The sequence below is a fragment of the Topomyia yanbarensis genome, chromosome 3, assembly GCF_030247195.1.
Source record: "Topomyia yanbarensis strain Yona2022 chromosome 3, ASM3024719v1, whole genome shotgun sequence".
Classification (NCBI taxonomy): Eukaryota; Metazoa; Arthropoda; class Insecta; order Diptera; family Culicidae; genus Topomyia; species Topomyia yanbarensis.
This window is the reverse complement of record NC_080672.1, coordinates 204,809,260-204,832,061: the sequence shown is the minus strand read 5'-3', so window position 1 is coordinate 204,832,061 and position 22,802 is coordinate 204,809,260. Positions and strand designations below refer to the sequence as shown.

At 41.6% G+C, this 22,802-nt stretch overlaps 1 protein-coding gene across 2 annotated transcripts in view; it reads right to left on the bottom strand.

Annotated features, from left to right (window-relative positions):
* The window catches only part of LOC131687075 (neurogenic locus protein delta), a 419,636-nt gene that overhangs the window by 262,385 nt on the left and 134,449 nt on the right, over window positions 1-22,802 (bottom strand). The gene's annotated exons all lie outside the window — the stretch shown is intronic.

Here is a 22,802-nt window from a genome sequence, read left to right as displayed (position 1 = left end):
GGAGGGTGATCCTTCTGTTTGTTCCATTTTGTTGCGGGAGCAACACGCTCGACCGCACTATTTAATTTAAATCAAAATAAAAAATCAAAAGCAATAATAATAAAAATCGATAAGAAAAGTAAAAAACGAAACACTTCACCAGTTGGTTCCTGACGAGCTGGTAGGTGAATTGATCCTTGGTTTGTTTTATCCGTCACCCGCGTGACCTTCACACAGTAGAGAGTTGATATAGCTCGTCTAAACAAAGTCGACTTTCAGAACTTTTTGCTAACGCACTTCACTGCACTGCCTTCACCGATATCGCAGGTAATAATTATCACTCGCGGGACTCTTTATTAGTAATGCTTTACTGCAGCCTCTGCCACAGCAAGCACCTTCGTACTACCGAAAAAACTAAACCACACCGTAGAGAGCAAAAAGCACTTGTTTCTCGGTACAACGTTCGGTTACGAATGCATTAACCTGAATTGTATTTATAAATACTTGTATTTATAAAGACTTCGCGTCGTCAAGTGTTTAGGGTTACGTAGCATAACCTAATAAAAACAGAATGGGACATTTTTATAAGCCTTAGCGACACAGGGGAAGAATTTCAAATAAAAATGTTCTCCGTTGTAAAGCCCTTGATTTTATATAGTCTGCTTTGTCGTAGACTTTATTCCGTCAAGTGTTTTCACTCACGACATATGACCCAATATTAAATGTATAGGAAATTTTCGGGCACTCTAGCGCCACCTAGCGGAAGAATTCATAATTAAAATGTGCTCGGTCGGAAAACCTTGGATCTTATGATTTACTTTGTCGAAGCGTCCACCCCGCTAAGTGTTTCCGATCATGAGATATGACCCAATATATAAGTTAACTATAGATCATATGCATACTCCATAGCGCCATCTAGTGGGTAATTCTGCATTAGCCTGTTCTTCATCGGAAAGCTCTTGACATTTTGATCCAGTTTGCTGAAGATACTACCCTTCCAAATGGTCAGCATTTCGTGTTATTAAAAGTTGAAATTCATGTAGTTACCACCCCAACTACAACCCATGACACCATCAACTTTGCGCGCTTATAACTTTGTCAGTTCTAGTTGGATTGACTTGCAGTCTTCGCGAGTCGATTTGTTGTTACAAGAGGATTCTTCATTTTTCTCACGAAAAACATTGATCGATTACAGCGACACCTAGATTTGAAAATGTGAAACTGATGCGTTTCTCCATACATTTGGTCAATTTTTCCCATACAAACTTTAAGCCGTTTGCGAAACCACTTCCAGTGTACCAAATAAGCTGAAATTTTCAAGGAAGCTTATTAGCCACCCAAACTATCAAATTCTGGTGCAAGGTTTTGATTTCGAAATTTAAGGTATTTTGGGCCAGGCTAGTGTGTATGTATGTATGCACAAAATGCCATGTAATTATCTCAGCAATGGCTGAACCGATCTTAATGAAACTAGGCCTAACGTTACCATTTGAGCATGGGCATGAGCATGATGACCGCATAATTCGTAGTTGTTACTCCGTGATTGACCAGAACAAGCGAAATTGCACAGAGAATCAACGAATGGAGCCTGGAAGTAGATATCCATCCTCATTGTGCACGTTTCGAGAGTTCTTCACTTTGAAATGTCAATAACGGCGCCGGCCACGTCCTTACAGTCATCGAGGAGGGAAATGAATGTTAGTGTAACAAACGTTGTTATGGAGACCGTTTATACCTCTGCATCTCCACGTTTGCCACGGGAAGGGTTTTTTTGTTAGTAGGATGGGTAAAAAAGTGACTTAATCTGGATTCACCTTGATAAGTGATGCGATCTATGCAACTCTCAGAAATTTGATCATGTGATTATTGATCTGGGCAGCAGGCCGCCGAGAATTTATAATAAATTTGTCGATTGTTGAATTAATTGGGATATATTAGGTTTGTTAGAAATGCAACGTCAATTCCGGACAACCACCGATCAGGAGTGCTACTTATGTTTAATTGAATCAAACGACATGTGAACGACATTATTGTCGCTTGTTCTTCATTCAGAAGACATTCCATTCGACATTTCAAGAATGCTATGATATAATCTAACGCAAATAATTTGTTAAGTAATTTGCTTCTTATATTGGAATATCACTCGCGACATATTTCTGGAGAAATACTACATCCAAAGTCTACTTCTGCTGTAATATCTGATGGACTTGTTCGTTAAAATGCCAAAAGCCATGTTATCGTTTCCGCGCGCGTAGTATTGTTACAATAGCTAAGTCGATAGTTGGTTATGATAAGTAAATGTAAGTATCTAGTGACAGGTGACTTGTATTACATAAATGACAATACTACGGCTCTGTATGAAAATATTATCTGTATGATTTTTTAGTCACAAAGTTTATTTGTGATGGTTAAAAAATTAGCCTGATATACACTAATAAAGCAAGAAAAAACATACGAAACATTATTAAATTATATCGTGAATGCGTTACAATAAATCAGACCCAGAACCCCTGAGTCAGGTAGTCTTATGTCATTTCCGTCAACAGAGAAAACGCTACACCAACATCCATGTTCCAATCCCAAACAATCCAGAACATGTTCGTCGCAAAGAACTCGGACAAATGACGACCCACCTATTAAGACCTATACCACTGAAAATCGAAAATTGATTGAGGAAATGCAAACAATACATGGGACAAACAACGTCAGAATGACTCGATCCCACCGTCCAACAAGTCAAAGTAGTTTTCAGACTCCAATCAAGCCCATGCGAATCAGTGGTGAATAGCTCCCTCAAAAACGTCAAATTTTGGCTCCGAGATATCTAGGACCAAAACACAATCTCCGTGATCAATACGACGCCTTTATCCCAAAATCACAGCCAAACCCCTTAAAAACCACATTTAATTGTGTACGGTTTCGGAATGGAATTCGCTTAATGGACTGTAAATTAATTGGAGAAAAGAAACGTGTTTATTTTGGTTTGATTATTGCGTGTTAATTTCGCGACGAACGGCGTACGTGACCCCTTTTGTTACAGGGTTGCCAAATGATATAAAAATACATATGTTATCAAAAATATACAAGATAGGGTAATAATAGGATTTTGAAATAACCGTTACATCCGAACATCCTCCCCCGCGTTGCAGTTACGGAGGAACTCAAGCATCCAGAGGCAGAACTGCTAACTTCGCCGTGGTTCGACTGAAAACACCGCTGTTGGTCTTTACCATCACCGCCCTGATTATCCCATCAGAACCTGGATGGACACTAACCACCCTGCCTAAACGCCATTGTTGGGGTAGTATATTCTCCTCCTTCAAAACGACGAGATCTCCGATTCTTACTTCGGTGTATTTGCGATTGTGCTTCGGTCTGCGTTGTAGCTCCTGAAGATAGTCTCGTGACCACCTCTTCCAAAATTCGCTTCGCATCTTCTGAATGATTTGATATCTGGACAGTGAACTTAGCTTGACGTCGTCTGATTCAGGCTCACGTATGGCAGTTAGCTCTCGGCCTATGAGAATATGCCCAGGTGTTATCGCCTTCAGGTCATTAGGGTCAGCTGATTGAGGAACAAGCGGTCTCGAATTGAGGAATGCTTCAATCTGTGCAACCAAGGTGTTCCACTCATCGTAGGTAAACCTTCCATCGCCGACAACTCGTTTTATGTGATGCTTGGTTGATTTGATACCAGCTTCCCAAACGCCACCGAACTCGGGAGACCGCGCCGGAATAAAGTGCCATTTTATTTCTTGAGGTAGGCAGTAGTCACTGAGCGCCTGCTTCATATCCCGTTGATTGAACAAGACGTATAGTTCATGCAGTGCCGAGTTCGCCCCGATGAAGTTTGTGGCGTTATCGGAGTGTATTTGGGTAGGGACTCCACGTCTGGCCACGAAACGCTTCAGCACGTTGATGAAAGCTTGAGTTGATAGGTCCACTGCCAACTCGATATGGACCGCCTTTGTAACCATGCAAATAAACAATGCAATATAAGTTTTCAGATACACCGGTTTCCGTGGGTTGCCTGTTTTGACGTGAAAAGGCCCACCGTAGTCGACACCAACTCTCGAGAAAACGTCTGATTGTGTCACACGAAATTTTGGTAAGTCTCCCATGTAACGCTTGATTTCCGGGGGATTTGTTTTGAAGCAGCGAATGCACCTTTTGAGATGCTTCTGGATCACATTCCGTCCATCAACGATCCAAAATCGCTGTCGAAGCGCCGATAACAAACCGCTAGGTCCAATGTGCAGATACGTTTCATGGAAATCGTTAATGATGATCTTTGTCACATGATGCTTCGGTGGAAGTATAATCGGATGACGCTGTCCAAAGGTTAGATTCGCGTGCTTGATTCTGCCGCCTACACGTAGTATTCCGGATTCGTATATGGGATTCAGCGAGCGCAAATCTCCTACATATTTGTGGTCCATATTCTGCGTAGTGTTGTACTTCTGTATCTGCTTGATATCCTCAGCGTAATATTGTCGCTGCACCAGGCTGACGATCATGTCAAGACTTACTTGATATTCTTCAACCGTAGGAAATACTTCATTGTCATTCGCTGTTCGTATCCCCTTCGTTTTTCTAATGAATCGTGCTACGTATGCCATCACTCTCCTCAGTTTACGATATGAACTGTACCTTTCCAGAACCGGAAAGTCAATCGATTGACAACTGACTGGAAGCGCAATTGTTTTAACATCTGGTATCAAGATTTCTTCAGTAAACACAAACTCTTTGTAGGTAGCGGTACGCGAAAATGATGGACCATGCCACCAGACATCATTGTGCATTAGTTCTCCCGGTAGGACACCTCTCGACACCATATCCGCAGGATTCAAAGCTGACCGTATATACTTGAATTCATAACCCTTTGTAGATCGTTGTATTTCAGCTACACGGTTGGCAACAAAGATATTGAGTTCGTGTGGTGATTTTTTTAGCCAACAAAGGACGATTTGGGAATCCGTCCACAGAACGATGTTGTTGAAATCCAGTTTAAGTGCCGATGTGACTACCTTCACTAAACGAGACATCAGCAGGAATGCGCATAACTCCAAGCGGGGAACCGTCTGATTAGGAGCTACCTTAGATTTGCTCGTCAGTAAATGCACTTCTGCGTTTCCGTTCGAACAAATTGAACGTATATACACACACGTACCGTAGGCTGCCAAGGACGCATCGGAGTAAGCGTGAAGTTCGATAGCGATTCTGTTGTCCGTCAGCACGTAACGATTGATAGTCATTCCAGCAGTTGCAATAAGACTCGCGAAGAAATTAACCCAATTGTTTCGTTGTTCTATTGGTACTTCTTCATCCCAGTCGATTTTTAATTTCCACAGTTCACGCATGAGAAGTTTGGAGACTAATGTGGCCGGTGCAAGCAGCCCGAGAGGATCATAAATTTTTGACATCTCTGACAGAATATGTCACTTTGTTATCGCAGTTTGCGCTTGAATCGGCTTTATCCTGAAAGCTAATTCGTCCGACGACGGATTCCAAAGCAGCCCTAGTGTTTTGATAACGTCGTTTGCTCCACTTATTTCCAAAGTTGATTGCTTCTCTCGTAGCTCGTCGGGAATTGATTCCAAAAACTCAGCTGAATTAGAGCACCACTTGTGTAGCTGGAAGCCGCCGCTGTCTAATAGCTGAGTCAATTGCTCAGCAGCAGTTTGAATTTCGTTCACTGAATCGCCTCCGGACAAAACATCATCCACGTAAAAATCTTTGACCACAATCGCAGCAGCCAGTGGAAATTTAGATCCCTCGTCAGCAGCTAATTGATTCAGAGTGCGTGTGGCTTCAAACGGTGCTGACGCTGTACCATATGTCACAGTTGTCAGATCATATGTTTGAAGTGAATCCGTAGGATGCTTTCGCCAAATGATCCTCTGGAATTTCTTGTCGTCGTCATGAATCCTGATTTGGCGATACATTTTGGATATGTCGCTTGAGAAGACGTAACGGTGGATCCGGAACCGCATCACTATGTTCAGCAACGAATCTCTGACTCAGGCGTTTCCTTACAGTGGTTGAGCCGCATGTATTCCTCCATAAAGAAATCATATTGTTCTTTCAGCTCCGAATTGGTTGCCAGGCGTCTTTCAAGGTGTCCAAACCTTTGGAGCGCCTGCTGGCGTGAGTCGCCAAGCTTGTCAGTGGTGTTACGGAAGGGTAATCTGACCACATATCGGCCGGAGACGTCCCGGGTCGTTGTTTGTTGGTAATGTTGTTCACATAACTCCTCTTCACTCGACAGCTTCGTTGATAGTGGAACTTCTTCCAACTCCCAGAAACGTTGGATTAACTGTTCGAGTTGATGATCAGGATCGGAAAGCGCTGTGTGGCAGCCTTTGTATTGACGGTATGGTGAACGTCCGGTAACAGCACCCGAAACTACCCATCCAAGTGTCGTCTCTTGAAGGACCGGTAGTTTATCGCCGAGCTGTATTTGCCCAGTCCTCAGTATGTGGAAAAACAGTTGTGCACCAATTAGGAGATCGATGCGCTGGGGCTTGTAAAAGTTTGGATCCGCTAACAAAACTCCATCCGGAATAATCCAGTCGGATACGTTGAGCTTGCTTGCTGGAAGAATGTTAGCAATCCGAGGAACGACGAGACATTCGATTTGTTGTATATATCCGTTGATACGCGAGCCAAACTGAACAGCTAACATGTGTTTGACAGGCGTTTCCTTGCCGTTGATACCGACGAACCTGGTGGAACATCGATTTCGACTAATACCAAGGAGACTAGCCATTGCCTCAGTAATCAGGTGCAGCTGCGATCCGGAATCAAGTAAAACACGACATAGCTTGCTCTGTCCATGTACATCGAGTATGTTCACGATCGCTGTTGATAGCAGCACTGCTTCTTGTTCGTTAGTACTTGTGGCGCAGTTAAGGGTTACTACGTTGCTCGTATTTGTCGAAGCTTTGCCGGTTTCGGTAGACTGAACATCAGTAGTTTTGCATGTATCATCACTCGATTTCGGGATGTCAATGTGTAGAACCGTGTGATGTCGTTTGTTGCAGTCACGACAAGAGTGCTTTGATGAACATTTTGCTGTCATGTGCCCTTTTCTCAGACAATTGTAACATACGCCAGCTTGTTTGGCTTTGGCGTTTCTGTCGGTAGCAGAAAGTTTGAGAAGCTCTTCACACTGATGGTTGAAGTGCGCCTTTTCGCAGAACACGCATTTTGTTTCGCTTGTCACCGTAAGCGTCGTAGATTTTGTCTGTAACTTCTGCACCTGCACTAGCGCACTAGGTTTTTGTTTAACCTTCTGCTGACTGGCCTCTACCCGTTCGAGAGCTTGAGTGTGTTTTTCCAGGAAGGAAATCGTATCAGCGTATGTGGGAATCACATCGTGCTTGTTAGTAGCTTCCCACATCTTTTTTGTTTCGAAATCGAGTCGAGAGGCAATCACATTTACCAACAGAACTGCTTACCACTTTCTTGAGTCATCGGTTTGAGCTGAAGCAACCGAGATGCATGAATGTCTACGATTTTCCGTTTATCTTCGTATCGTTGCTGGAGAAAGTTCCATGCACCGTCAAAATTGTTTGCGTTGATAAACTGCTGGTTAATCGCACCGGCCGCTTCCCCGATTAGACACTTATCCAAGTGGTATAACCTTGTAGCAGCATCCTCAGACGGACATTTCTTCATGATATCTAGAAACATCGACTTAAATTTGAACCAATGCTCTGGTTTCCCGTCGAACATCGGTAGCGGTGTATGTGGTAACACGGACTGTTGTACTCGAATCTGTGGCGCATTGGATACCAGCTGTAGACCGGAATGCACCTGTAGCTCCTGTTTTTTGTGTCTATCCAACTGCCTGCATACTTCCGCTCGCACTTCCGTGTACAATTGTTCGAACTCAAAATACTCTTGTTCTTCTTCCTCCTGCTTGTGTGGCGTAGCAGCGAACAACTTTGCTTGGCAATCGTTCATGTCGAGGTACGCAGCATCAATCGTACGTAGAAATGTATCCAGCACATATTCGTCGACAGGAATCTGTTCATCATCTGCTTTGATGAGGTTTGTTTTGATGCGTGCGATCGTCGCCTTAGTGAATTCGCACCGTCGTTGAAGTGCTTGTAGCTCTTCCGCCATTTTCTTTCGTCGCTCTGCCTCGGCCTTCGCCACTTTCTGCTGCCTCACTGAAGGAAGTATGGGAATTTTCGAGCTGCGACGGGTGTTTACCGGCATCGAAATTACCGACGAAAACGATCGATTTTTCGCGTTATTCCATATCCGTAGTTCGAAGGACCAAATTATGTACGGTTTCGGAATGGAATTCGCTTAATGGACTGTAAATTAATTGGAGAAAAAAACGTGTTTATTTTGGTTTGATTATTGCGTGTTAATTTCGCGACGAACGGCGTACGTGACCCCTTTTGTTACAGGGTTGCCAAATGATATAAAAATACATATGTTATCAAAAATATACAAGATAGGGTAATAATAGGATTTTGAAATAACCGTTACATCCGAACAAATTGGATATTTAAATGACATTTGACCGGGTTTTGTTAATTTTACTACTCGCACATCTTGTGTGGTAAGGAATTAGATGGTTCCACTTTTAGATGCTTTAGGGGATAAACGACAAATATTTTGACAGGCACCAATCCATTGGAACATTCGCGAGTTATTCAATAAATAATGACTGAATGAATTAACGAACTACTGCGACGATCAGAATTATCGGAATACGCGGGCATGAATTTAACTAAGGGACCATGCATAAATGACGTAGCATTTGGGGGGGGGGGGGCTTCGAAGTTGTGCGACGTAGCATTAAGTTGAAAACCCATTGTTTAGAGAAAACAATTTAATGATCCTCCATCCCCAAGAGAAACGAATTTAAATTCAAACAAGTTACTTTTGATGTGGTTATTCATGAGGTAAATTTTACGATTCGCGAAAGTAGGCCTAACGTTACCATTTGACACTATTTCGCGATCGCGTGTATCATCGCGAAGGGTTCGAACATTTGTACGTTAACGTGCTCGATCGCGTGTGCGTTTGTATGTCGCGTGTGCTAACGTGTATGTAACTTCGCGTGTATAAATTCTATTTCATAACCGTGTGCCTTTCGCATATTCGCGTGTGTTCTAGAATGATCGCGCGCGGACCGTGAATCTGATACTTAATTTTTTGTGCACGGTTCAGATTCCAGAAGAAAGTGGGTCCTTACATATCATTAGAATTCCCATGCCGTAGAACACATGGTTTAGTGGATATAAGCTTTATTTTTTTATTGGTCCAACTGAATGTATGGACCTAAATTGCTAGAATGAAGGCGTAAAATTTCCGGGTGTGACCGATTCATGATAGCGCGCGTTCGCGTTTGAGACCGCGTTTGTAACTTCGTAAGTACTAAAACGTTCACACAATTGCCGGAGTGTTCTCAAGTTTACGCGATCGCGGGCATAGGTGTGCGTAGATGATCGCGAAGGGCGTTCGTATGTTGACGTGTTTGTCGTGTGTGCTCGCGGGTTTGTGATTTTGCGTGTATAAATTCGATTTTGAAACCCTGCGGCCATTCATATATTCACGGACCGTCATTCTGATCTTTAGCTTTCGGTGTACGGATCACATTCTGACAGGGAGAGAGTTACCCCATATCACTAGAGTTTCCGGTCATGCCGCCATGGAACGTTTTGTCTAGTGGATATGGGAGTTATTTTTCAATTTTATTATTTTTTTATTCATTAACAAGGACCTAGATTGTTGGTACCGAGGATAGAGACTTCCGGATGATCCCGATTCATGATGGCGCGAGCGCGGGAGTTTGTAGGTTGACGCTTGAGATCGTGTTGCTAAGTTTATGAGTGCTGAGATTTTCACCTTATCACTGGGGTGTAATCATGTTTGCGAGTTCGTGGGCCTAGGTTGCTTGGAAAATCGCGAGGGGCTCTAACGTTTGTGCGCTGACGTGATTTTGTAACGTGTGTTCTTGAATAGTCGCGCGAACCGTGAGTCTGATATTAAATTTTCGGTGCGTGGATAGAATTCTGGCAGAGAGTGGGATCCCTTATATCGATAGGGTTCCCGGTCATGTCGCCATGAGACGTGTTGTCTAATAGGTATGGGCGTATTTTCTTAATTGGTCCAACTGAAGGCATGGACCTAGGCTTCTAGGATCAAGAATAGACTTCCGTACCTGATCGATTCATAATCGCGTGTGCGAGGGCATTTTTGTAGGTTCCCGCTTGAGACCGCGTTTGAGAATGTGTGAGTGTTAAGACGTTCACTATCACAATCTTTGCTGACCCTGCTGAAGGCGGGTGTAGAATGGCAGTATGTATAGGACTCGAAAAGAAGAAATAAAGGACAATATATGAGAGACGTAATAGCTTAGATAGGTACAAGATACAGCTGAATTTATGATCATCACATGAAAGACATACATTAGTACTTCAAACTCTACCAATACTTGAATAGCCAACCACCACACATAGCACATCCTTTCTTTTTTTGATGTCGCTAGCCGTGCATTGAAGAAGGCCTAAAACTGTGAACTAGGCCCCGTCGAGTCCAGTCCGTCATCTGTCCGTCTCGTCCTGTCGTGTCTGGGGCTTCCAGGTTACATGCATTCACCAGACGAGACTAGCTTATGTTAGCTTAATTGTGCACTGGTTTCGTAGAATCGAGGCGATCATCGAAATGATAGATCCTACGAGTGAATGCACTTGGCCCAGTCACTTGTCGAGTATTTGTATATTTGCGTGTGTGAATGTTTACGTGTGTATGGGAAGTGTTGCGTGCTGAGATATGTGTGTTACCTGTACATAATAAGTTAATACAAATAATATTTAATGTGTTAAAATAAGACACGTGTAACATGCTACTTGCAGTTTTTGGTCGGTCCTACTTATCTGATTCAATTGAGTATGAGAGTACATCTCAATTCTTCTAATACCTGGCGACGTCTGATGGTAGCGAATAGTCATTGTTGGCAGCAATGTTACCCTTTTTTGATGAATGAACTCGGTCATCATAGGAATGTGACGCATGAGACCGAAAATAAATAAAACAAAATGAAATAAAAAGAAGAGTTAGTATTATTATTGAGTATTATTTGAACAACACACATGTAACATGCAATAAAACTACTTGGAATCGTCTAAATGCCAGAAAATGATATATATTTACTATTAACGACAATTGCATTCCGTTAAAAGTTTCTCATGCTATGTTGACCGGGAATGGATGATTGATGTGCGTCGGTAAATTAATCGTACCTTCATTTACCAATCCGAATGCACGAATTGAACACCGATAAAAAGTGATCCAAAGAAGGATTACCCACTATTCTATCATATAAGCCAGTTCTGCATCCATTCCCTGATCCATATGTCACAAATACTCAGACGAACACATACACAGATAGACATACGACTAGCACATAACAATTTTGCACTAGTACTAAAAACTACAATTATTACAACACAACACAACTAATAGGGTTCAACTGTTATTTATGTTTTAATGTTTTAATGCGCCTGTGCACGTTGACGAGGTCGACCGATAAATCGACACACAATGACTCCCACTGCGAGTCGTGCTCAAAAAGACAGCCGTTAAGCTGTTGAACAATGTCTGCAAACAAAGCCCACAGAAAAAGTCAACCCACGGCGACCCGTCAATCGGTCACGCCAGTGTGCACAGGCTCATAGCTGACTGTTAGTTTGGGCTGGTGCAGAGTATGAAATAACAAAAAACATAAAAAAGGCCCATAAGCCCTCTCGGTCTCCTCGATGCACCACTATCGAGGCGTAATGCAGTAACCATCTTAAAGCAGGTGTCTGCTCAAATATGCTTGAAGATGTTTGCAATACCGTCAAACCCGTCAACCTAGGAGAGGAAAATAAATAAAATCATTTATTTGAACATAAAATAAACCAGTCTTAATGTGGATGTACAAATCCCGTCATACATGCAGCAGTTATACAATTAAACTGTGTTTATAGCAGCATATACATAGATGATATGTAAAAAGTTTTTTTTTCGAGAGTTGCCCTACTGGAGCTGTACAGCTAGATTCTCGGAAGGGCTCCCAGTCAGAATCACATACTACAATTTGCAGACGAGACAGGCAATGTCGCCCAATAAAACACTGCATTAGGCCAATTGTAGCGGGCCGTGATTCTGAATGTGATATTCATTGAACGGTTTAGGTATGTACGGGCGTAGGGACTCGCGATCACGTGTATCATCGCGAAGAGCTCGAGCATTTGTAGTTAACGTCTTCGATCGCGTGTGCGTTTGTATGTCTCGTGTGCTAACGTGTATGTAACTTCGCGTGTATAAATTCTATTTTATAACCGTATGCCTTTCGCATATTCGCAAGTGTTCTTGGATAATCGCGCACGGACCGTGAATCTAATACTTTATTTTTTGGTGTACTTCTAAGATGCTAAAATAGTGTGAGATCTTCTATATCACTAGAGTGCCCGCTGAAGTCGCCATGGAACGTCTAGTGGATATGCGCTTTATTTATTTTTTTTTTGGTCCTACTGAATGTATGGACCTAAGTTATTAGGACAGAGGACGTTCTCCTTATTACCAGGGTGTTATTAAGTTTGCACGATCGCGAACGTAGGTGTGCGTTGTTAATCGCGAAGGGCTTAAGCGTTCGTACGTTAACGTGTCTGTCACGTGTGCTCGCGTTCATGTGACTTCGCGTGTACAAGACTGGATTTTGTAACCGTGTGGCATTTTCTATATACGCGTGCGTTCTTGGATGGCCACGCGGACCTTCATTCTGATAGTTAGTTTTTCGTGTACAATTCACATTCTGACAGGGAGTAAGTTACCCCATATCACTAGAGTCCTCGGTCATGTCGCCATGTAACGTGGTGTCCAGTGGATATAAGAGCTTTCTTTTTTTAATTGATCCAATTGAAGGCATGGACATAGTCTGCTGATATCAAGGATAGAAACATCCGGAAGTGACCGATTCATGATCGTGCGAGTGCGGGAGTTTTTAGGTTCACGCTTGAGACCGCGTTTGAAAATTTATAGGAGCTGAGACATTCACTTTATCACTGGGATGCGATCATGTTTACTAGATCGCCGATGTAGATGCCGGGGATGATAGCGCAGGGCTCAAGCATTTGTATATTACCGTGTTTGTCACGTGTATGTGACTTCGCGTGTATAACTTCGATTTTATAATGACGGATTGTGTATTTTTGTTTATCGCGCGCGGACCGTGAATCTGAAGCTTAATTTTTAGTGTATGATACAGATAGTAGTCCGTTTCCCCATATTACTTGAGTTCTAGGTCATGTCACCATGGAACGTGTTGTTTAGTGAATATGAGTGTCACTTGTTTGGTTCAACTGAAGGCATTAGTCCAGGCTGGTAAAACTTTCGGACGTGACCGTTTCATGATCGCGCGAGTGGTGGGTTAATGTTTGAGACCGCGTATGGAAGTTTAAAGATGCCACGTTTACTTAATCACCGGGGTGTTTTCATGTAGGCGAAATCGCGGGCGTAAGTATATGTGGATTATTGCAATTGTATGGTCGCGTTTGTGGCCAGTTTTGTGTTATCGCGAAGGCCACGAGCGTTTGTACCTATATGAGTATAGATAGCGTATAGCAGAGATATACTAATAAAAGGAATCATAACATGCTGAATAAAGAAAAAAAAAGATGCAAAGAGCTTGACTAGAAGTGTATAAATTGAACAATACTATTTTGGTATACATAAATAATGGAAAAGCAAACTAATAGATGCACAGAAGAAACAGACCAATGAAGAAGAATAGAAAAACACATGTAACATGCAATCAAACTCGTCTAAATGCAGCAAATGTTGTATATTTATCATTACCGACAATTGCATGCTGTTAGACTTTCATCATGCTATGTTGGCTGGGAATGGATGACTCACGTGCGTCGGTAAATTTATTTTACCCTAATTTATCCAGCCCGACTTTCCCCAATGAATAGAACTAAATGCTCAGATTGATCACCAGAAGAATTAGCCACTATTCTATCCTATACGTCAGTTCTGCATCCATTCCCTGACCCAACTGTCACAAATACTCAGACGAATACATACATACACATTTGTATTTGATTGTAAGTTTGTGAAAATTCGTTGAGAAAAGTTATTAACTTAAGAAGCTGCATAACTTCAAAACAAGTGGATTTTATTATTAATCATAGCAACCCTGTTTGAATAGTTGCATCTGCCATACGGGAGCGGTGGATGATAAGCCTAATTTACACTTGTATAACGATTGGTATATTCAAATAATTGGATTTTCACCAGCGACTAGCGAGTACCAGGTGTCGCCCCCAGCCCGGGGACAACTTGACAGATAGTGCTTGTTTCATATATGTACCACTAATTTGATGGTGGCGCTAGTATGCCTTCTCCGTACGAGTATCACGAACAACGAAACGAAATTGTTTCAAGAGAAAAGCGTGTTTCGTTACGTGTGTTATGAACGCCGTCAATGCAGCAAGAACAACATTTAGAAAAAGCGTATTCCAAAATGTGGATAAAGAAAACAATTATTTGAGAATAAATTTATCCCTAACTGGAAACTACAGACACTTTATACACAGACTAGTGAAGTGTCAAAAATTGCAGCCAAACGAGCATGAGGGTTTTTGTAGGGGGAGTGCAAGAGGAAGCCCATGCAAAGCTTATGGGAGCTTCCGTGATGCGAGTTTACATCCATGGTTGCTAGTTTTTCTGTTTTTCTCTCCGCTAGTCTGTTATATAAAGTGTCTGTACTGGAAACTGTCAGCAAGGTACATAAACCTTATTATAAATTTAACTGGAAGTCGTTATTTTTTTGTTTTATTGTTGTGTGACGTGTGTAATCGGTAAATCATTTGTGCTTTTTGCCCAAGAAATATGAATGAAAATCATTTTGGCCAATGAAAGTAAATCACCAAGCCTAACAATTCGTGAACATATGACATCTTATTTCAAATTAATTAAGAACGTCAAGAATTCTAGAATTTCGTTTGGGAATATAAACGAAATATGTAGGATTTTCTACACAGTTAGCAAAATTGGTTTTGGATAGAATTTGTGCGCTTTTACCAGAATTCTGGCAGCAAACCGGTAGTGCCCGGTTTTAGCAAGAATACTGCCAGGAATATACAATTATGTTCGACTCTTGCCAGAGTTTTGTTCAACTTTTGCAATAATTCTTTCCAAAAGATTTTGCGATGGTTTTGGTACTGATCCCTTCAGAATTCATTTCGCATATTACTCAGTTCCAGCCCGACAGAAAACTAATTGAACGGCGTCTACCGGAGGATTTCATGTTGGTTCGATCCCGAAGATTTTCGGAAATTTCAATATAAGTGGAAGTGGCTCGATTTTGAAAGCCATTTTCTTGTATTCCTGAAAATCGATTTATTTTTCTTGGATTTTGTAGATCCAAAATGGAATCTATGTTTCTGTTAAGGTATGGACAGTTTCTAATTTGAAGAGCGAAATAAATTTGGTGATAGAAATGCTTAAATTGTTCATTTTTACAGATATAGAAAATAATAGATGGGATGCGCCTTTTTTAAATTTTGTTCCATTCGAGCCGCCATGACATCACCAAATCACCACAAAATTCGCTTAGGAGCTCAATATATGGGAGCTGTCAAGTTGTCCCCGGGCTGGTCGCCCCAAAATTCGTCGCCCGAAAAATAGGTGGCAAACCAGCCGGTCGGTGCTCATCTTTCGTCCGCGTCCCTTGTCACTAATTTTTTATTGCGTGTTTCATCGGCGGTGCTATCTTTGAAAATGAGCCGCCTTGGATATTCAACTGTTTTTTTTTGTTTTCTTATTTTATTGCAAATGAGTTCATTTCATTCTTTTATATTCGGGATTGCAGATATTTTGTCGCATGTAAATTTTGGGTGTTCGTTGATGTGATGGCACTGTAAGGGAACACGTATCCGCCGGTCGACCAACTTTTCTTTGGACTGAGCAAACCAATTTCTATGTTTGTTTAGGGTTTGTTTTACCAATGAGGGAACTGATCCACAGAGCATTCAATGTGTTTAGAGAAAACACATGGCCTTATTCGAGTTGAATGATGACTTCAATCATATATAAGGTTTGAGAATTGACAATTCGCGAGAGGGATCGGAGACCGGTTGGCAATTACCTTCAGTTATGTCAGCACGAAGAATAATGGGGTTTTCGATTGATTGACACCGGTGTGCACTGAAACTGCACCGTTTTTGCACTTTCTAGCAGAAGTGCAAAAAACTGGGTATGTTCCATGGACACTTCTGCTAGAAAGTGCAAAACCAGTGCAATCCACTACACCGGTGTCAATCAATCGAAAATCCCATAAGTGTTTTGCTCAGAGGCGACGCGTTGGTACGTTCAACCTGTTCACTGAACAGGTAGGAACAATCAGACGACCCAAAACCAATTTTGCGTTAGCATTACAGCAGTAGCAAGTAAACTATTTTTAATGAAAGTAATAATCTCCGAACCTTGAAGTTCGCTAATTTGATCTGAACGATAAATCAACTTAGCGTCACCAGCAGTGCTTTCCTATAACCGGTTCAACCAGAAACATGCACGCATCTCGTACTCTCACCGCATGCTCTAGAGGGAGCAATTGCATGAGCGAAGGCTGGAATAGCAGCGTGAGTGTCATGGGCGAGGCTTTTTCTATTCTCTTTTGCTCCGGTTCAAATCAAATATTGAACCAGCGTGCATTGCTGCGATGTACATTGAACGGCGTCTACCGGAGGATTTCATGTTGGTTCGATCCCGAAGATTTTCGGAAATTTCAATATAAGTGGAAGTGGCTCGATTTTGAAAGCCATTTTCTTGTATTCCTGAAAATCGATTTATTTTTCTTGGATTTTGTAGATCCAAAATGGAATCTATGTTTCTGTTAAGGTATGGACAGTTTCTAATTTGAAGAGCGAAATAAATTTGGTGATAGAAATGCTTAAATTGTTCATTTTTACAGATATAGAAAATAATAGATGGGATGCGCCTTTTTTAAATTTTGTTCCATTCGAGCCGCCATGACATCACCAAATCACCACAAAATTCGCTTAGGAGCTCAATATATGGGAGCTGTCAAGTTGTCCCCGGGCTGGTCGCCCCAAAATTCGTCGCCCGAAAAATAGGTGGCAAACCAGCCGGTCGGTGCTCATCTTTCGTCCGCGTCCCTTGTCAATTTAATTAAGAACGTCAAGAATTCTAGAATTTCGTTTGGGAATATAAACGAAATATGTAGGATTTTCTACACAGTTAGCAAAATTGGTTTTGGATAGAATTTGTGCGCTTTTACCAGAATTCTGGCAGCAAACCGGTAGTGCCCGGTTTTAGCAAGAATACTGCCAGGAATATACAATTATGTTCGACTCTTGCCAGAGTTTTGTTCAACTTTTGCAATAATTCTTTCCAAAAGATTTTGCGATGGTTTTGGTACTGATCCCTTCAGAATTCATTTCGCATATTACTCAGTTCCAGCCCGACAGAAAACTAATTGAACGGCGTCTACCGGAGGATTTCATGTTGGTTCGATCCCGAAGATTTTCGGAAATTTCAATATAAGTGGAAGTGGCTCGATTTTGAAAGCCATTTTCTTGTATTCCTGAAAATCGATTTATTTTTCTTGGATTTTGTAGATCCAAAATGGAATCTATGTTTCTGTTAAGGTATGGACAGTTTCTAATTTGAAGAGCGAAATAAATTTGGTGATAGAAATGCTTAAATTGTTCATTTTTACAGATATAGAAAATAATAGATGGGATGCGCCTTTTTTAAATTTTGTTCCATTCGAGCCGCCATGACATCACCAAATCACCACAAAATTCGCTTAGGAGCTCAATATATGGGAGCTGTCAAGTTGTCCCCGGGCTGGTCGCCCCAAAATTCGTCGCCCGAAAAATAGGTGGCAAACCAGCCGGTCGGTGCTCATCTTTCGTCCGCGTCCCTTGTCACTAATTTTTTATTGCGTGTTTCATCGGCGGTGCTATCTTTGAAAATGAGCCGCCTTGGATATTCAACTGTTTTTTTTTGTTTTCTTATTTTATTGCAAATGAGTTCATTTCATTCTTTTATATTCGGGATTGCAGATATTTTGTCGCATGTAAATTTTGGGTGTTCGTTGATGTGATGGCACTGTAAGGGAACACGTATCCGCCGGTCGACCAACTTTTCTTTGGACTGAGCAAACCAATTTCTATGTTTGTTTAGGGTTTGTTTTACCAATGAGGGAACTGATCCACAGAGCATTCAATGTGTTTAGAGAAAACACATGGCCTTATTCGAGTTGAATGATGACTTCAATCATATATAAGGTTTGAGAATTGACAATTCGCGAGAGGGATCGGAGACCGGTTGGCAATTACCTTCAGTTATGTCAGCACGAAGAATAATGGGGTTTTCGATTGATTGACACCGGTGTGCACTGAAACTGCACCGTTTTTGCACTTTCTAGCAGAAGTGCAAAAAACTGGGTATGTTCCATGGACACTTCTGCTAGAAAGTGCAAAACCAGTGCAATCCACTACACCGGTGTCAATCAATCGAAAATCCCATAAGTGTTTTGCTCAGACGCGACGCGTTGGTACGTTCAACCTGTTCACTGAACAGGTAGGAACAATCAGACGACCCAAAACCAATTTTGCGTTAGCATTACAGCAGTAGCAAGTAAACTATTTTTAATGAAAGTAATAATCTCCGAACCTTGAAGTTCGCTAATTTGATCTGAACGATAAATCAACTTAGCGTCACCAGCAGTGCTTTCCTATAACCGGTTCAACCAGAAACATGCACGCATCTCGTAGTCTCACCGCATGCTCTAGAGGGAGCAATTGCATGAGCGAAGGCTGGAATAGCAGCGTGAGTGTCATGGGCGAGGCTTTTTCTATTCTCTTTTGCTCCGGTTCAAATCAAATATTGAACCAGCGTGCATTGCTGCGATGTACATTGAACGGCGTCTACCGGAGGATTTCATGTTGGTTCGATCCCGAAGATTTTCGGAAATTTCAATATAAGTGGAAGTGGCTCGATTTTGAAAGCCATTTTCTTGTATTCCTGAAAATCGATTTATTTTTCTTGGATTTTGTAGATCCAAAATGGAATCTATGTTTCTGTTAAGGTATGGACAGTTTCTAATTTGAAGAGCGAAATAAATTTGGTGATAGAAATGCTTAAATTGTTCATTTTTACAGATATAGAAAATAATAGATGGGATGCGCCTTTTTTAAATTTTGTTCCATTCGAGCCGCCATGACATCACCAAATCACCACAAAATTCGCTTAGGAGCTCAATATATGGGAGCTGTCAAGTTGTCCCCGGGCTGGTCGCCCCAAAATTCGTCGCCCGAAAAATAGGTGGCAAACCAGCCGGTCGGTGCTCATCTTTCGTCCGCGTCCCTTGTCACTAATTTTTCATTGCGTGTTTCATCGGCGGTGCTATCTTTGAAAATGAGCCGCCTTGGATATTCAACTGTTTTTTTTTTGTTTTCTTATTTTATTGCAAATGAGTTCATTTCATTCTTTTATATTCGGGATTGCAGATATTTTGTCGCATGTAAATTTTGGGTGTTCGTTGATGTGATGGCACTGTAAGGGAACACGTATCCGCCGGTCGACCAACTTTTCTTTGGACTGAGCAAACCAATTTCTATGTTTGTTTAGGGTTTGTTTTACCAACGAGGGAACTGATCCACAGAGCATTCAATGTGTTTAGGGAAAACACATGGCCTTATTCGAGTTGAATGATGACTTCAATCATATATAAGGTTTGAGAATTGACAATTCGCGAGAGGGATCGGAGACCGGTTGGCAATTACCTTCAGTTATGTCAGCACGAAGAATAATGGGGTTTTCGATTGATTGACACCGGTGTGCACTGAAACTGCACCGTTTTTGCACTTTCTAGCAGAAGTGCAAAAAACTGGGTATGTTCCATGGACACTTCTGCTAGAAAGTGCAAAACCAGTGCAATCCACTACACCGGTGTCAATCAATCGAAAATCCCATAAGTGTTTTGCTCAGAGGCGACGCGTTGGTACGTTCAACCTGTTCACTGAACAGGTAGGAACAATCAGACGACCCAAAACCAATTTTGCGTTAGCATTACAGCAGTAGCAAGTAAACTATTTTTAATGAAAGTAATAATCTCCGAACCTTGAAGTTCGCTAATTTGATCTGAACGATAAATCAACTTAGCGTCACCAGCAGTGCTTTCCTATAACCGGTTCAACCAGAAACATGCACGCATCTCGTACTCTCACCGCATGCTCTAGAGGGAGCAATTGCATGAGCGAAGGCTGGAATAGCAGCGTGAGTGTCATGGGCGAGGCTTTTTCTATTCTCTTTTGCTCCGGTTCAAATCAAATATTGAACCAGCGTGCATTGCTGCGATGTACATATGGGCGTTGGATCTGTGTGCAAAACGAGAGCGCTTTATAATTTTCGAACACCTTGCGCCGTACGTTCATAGCTGTTGGTCGAACCCTTTTTTTTCTTGGGTAGCCTAACAAGATGTTTCTGCCCCTGGGACATACTAGTTACAAGCGCGTATGTATTTGGTTGGTTCAACTATAATAATGAACCGTCAACTTTTGCGTCAAAAAAATCGCTTGATCTTTGCATTCACATGCTAAAAATATATCCACTGAATGTCTAAAATAGACAAACTCAAATCAGGGGTTGTTCTAATCATGAACGCCTGGATGTTAAATACCTGTTTGCTACGATAATTTGCGAGGAAAATACAACATTCAAATTTCTATCAAATTTGAAGGAATTAAGGTATTTTCTTAAACCGGTTGACAAATGTTTCAATCTATCTTAAACAGAAGGACGAATAATTCTCGGTATATAGAAAATAAGATTCTACATTAATTCAAATCATATAACGATATATAAGTTTTAATCTCTTTATCCCTCTGGAAGTCGCGCAAACGGCTCACTGAACGAGCATCCGCAGCTGCTCTAAGACGATTTCGCTAGATTTTCAGAGCAGCGCGCACTCAGTGCACTAGCGCGACTGTCGGAAGGTTATACATGGTTGTATTGCTTATGTTTCTGTTAAGAAATCTTTTTCAATTCTAATTAAGTGGCAACCTTCTCGGATATGTTATATATTTTTCGTTCTTTTTCTACGGCAAATTAAACATTGTACAAGAAGTTTGTTGGACAATTCACTGGTGGGATTTGAAAACAAATTTGTTTTGGTCAGCTCCAGCGAAATTTTCTGTAAAGGAATATTTTTCATTGGTCCTATTCGTTAGATGTTGAATGAAATCGACGACGAAAGAATCAGCTGGACAGAAACGTCTCATAGAGACAATTGTGATGTTTTAAGGGTCTTGGTGGTATATTGAACAGGTTGACGGTGGAACCACGCGTCGCCTCTGGTTTTGCTGTCATATTCATTGGTTAGCTCTCAATTCTATCTCATGCCTCCATGCGAATCTAGGTCTATTGACGACATTTTGGTCCTTAGACCGGCGACGACTGGGTGCTGTCGGACTTCTGCCGTTAGTGGCAGAATGAGAGGGTGTGAACGGATCTAGTCGAGAAGACAATCTCGTGAAAATGAATAGTTGTTCGGAGGTCGGCTCTAATGGGATTTTGATTTGACTGGTATCGACGATCGCGGGTCAATACGTACTGAAAATTCGCCGCGTCTGTTTTAATGAATCTAATTTCAAGTTCCGTTATTGGTAACTAGCCCGTGCATCAGGTTAAAGATCCTCTGTATTCCCCTTCAATGTTCGATATAATCGTTCGTATACTTGTATTTCACAAACAATTCGATTTGCAAAATAGGAAATACTTTCGTTGATTTATAACATCTCGAGCTATCATAACTCTTTGTCTGTATAACATGATATCACTCGGTAGATTGCAACCCAAAAAATATATCGTAGAGAAGGATTAGCTTTTTAGGCAATACTCCCACGGTCGGCTGTGTGGAGTTGAAATTGCTTTTGATTAGAAAACATAGGATACTATCGGTATCCGGTTAACCAGAGTTTAAAAAGAATCCAAAATTAAACAAGATCTTCTTTTTCGAGCGATCGTGTTCTCGAAAACTAACTAAATTAAATTCTTGTTGGATTTATTTCGGCTAGGCAGTCATTCACTGTTTTTGAACTTGGGTTTTGTTTGTCCGACGTTTCGGCACTGTATAGCGCTGAAACGTCGGATAGATAAGGGTCGAGTTCGGGAATGGCGGGTGGCTGCTTGGCCGAGGTGAGTCCAACAAGAATATATTACAAAACAGTCCAGCTTTTACCAAAAAGATAACTAAATTACTACACCGTCGCTGTTGTACTGTCTTGTGACAAGTGCCATTTAGCACATTTCGAGAAAAACGATTTTTAAAGTTGGAGATTTAATATCTTGGAACTTATAAATGGTATAAACAATTCAAAGAAGACAATTGATGCTTCTATCTATTCTGTATTAATCTCCAAGAAGATCGGTGACGGCGCCGGTGGTTGAGTGGTTAACGTGACCGCCACAAATTCCAGTTGGCCTGGGTTTCAATTCCAGCCGAGGTCGGTTTTCTGTGGTGAAAAAATCTATGGTCACGGCTTCCTTCGGAAGGGAAGTAAAGCCGTTGGTCCCCGGTCTGAGTTTGGTGGAGTCCAGATAGTGAAGTCACCTCTCTGGCGTCGGTAAAGAAGAAGTGATCCAACTTCTACACTATTACTAACAAAAATATCCTCCTCCTGTTAAGGTTTTCGATTGATTGACACCGGTGTAGTGGAGTGCACTGAAACTGCACCGTTTTTGCACTTTCTAGCAGAATTGCAGAAAACTGGGTATGT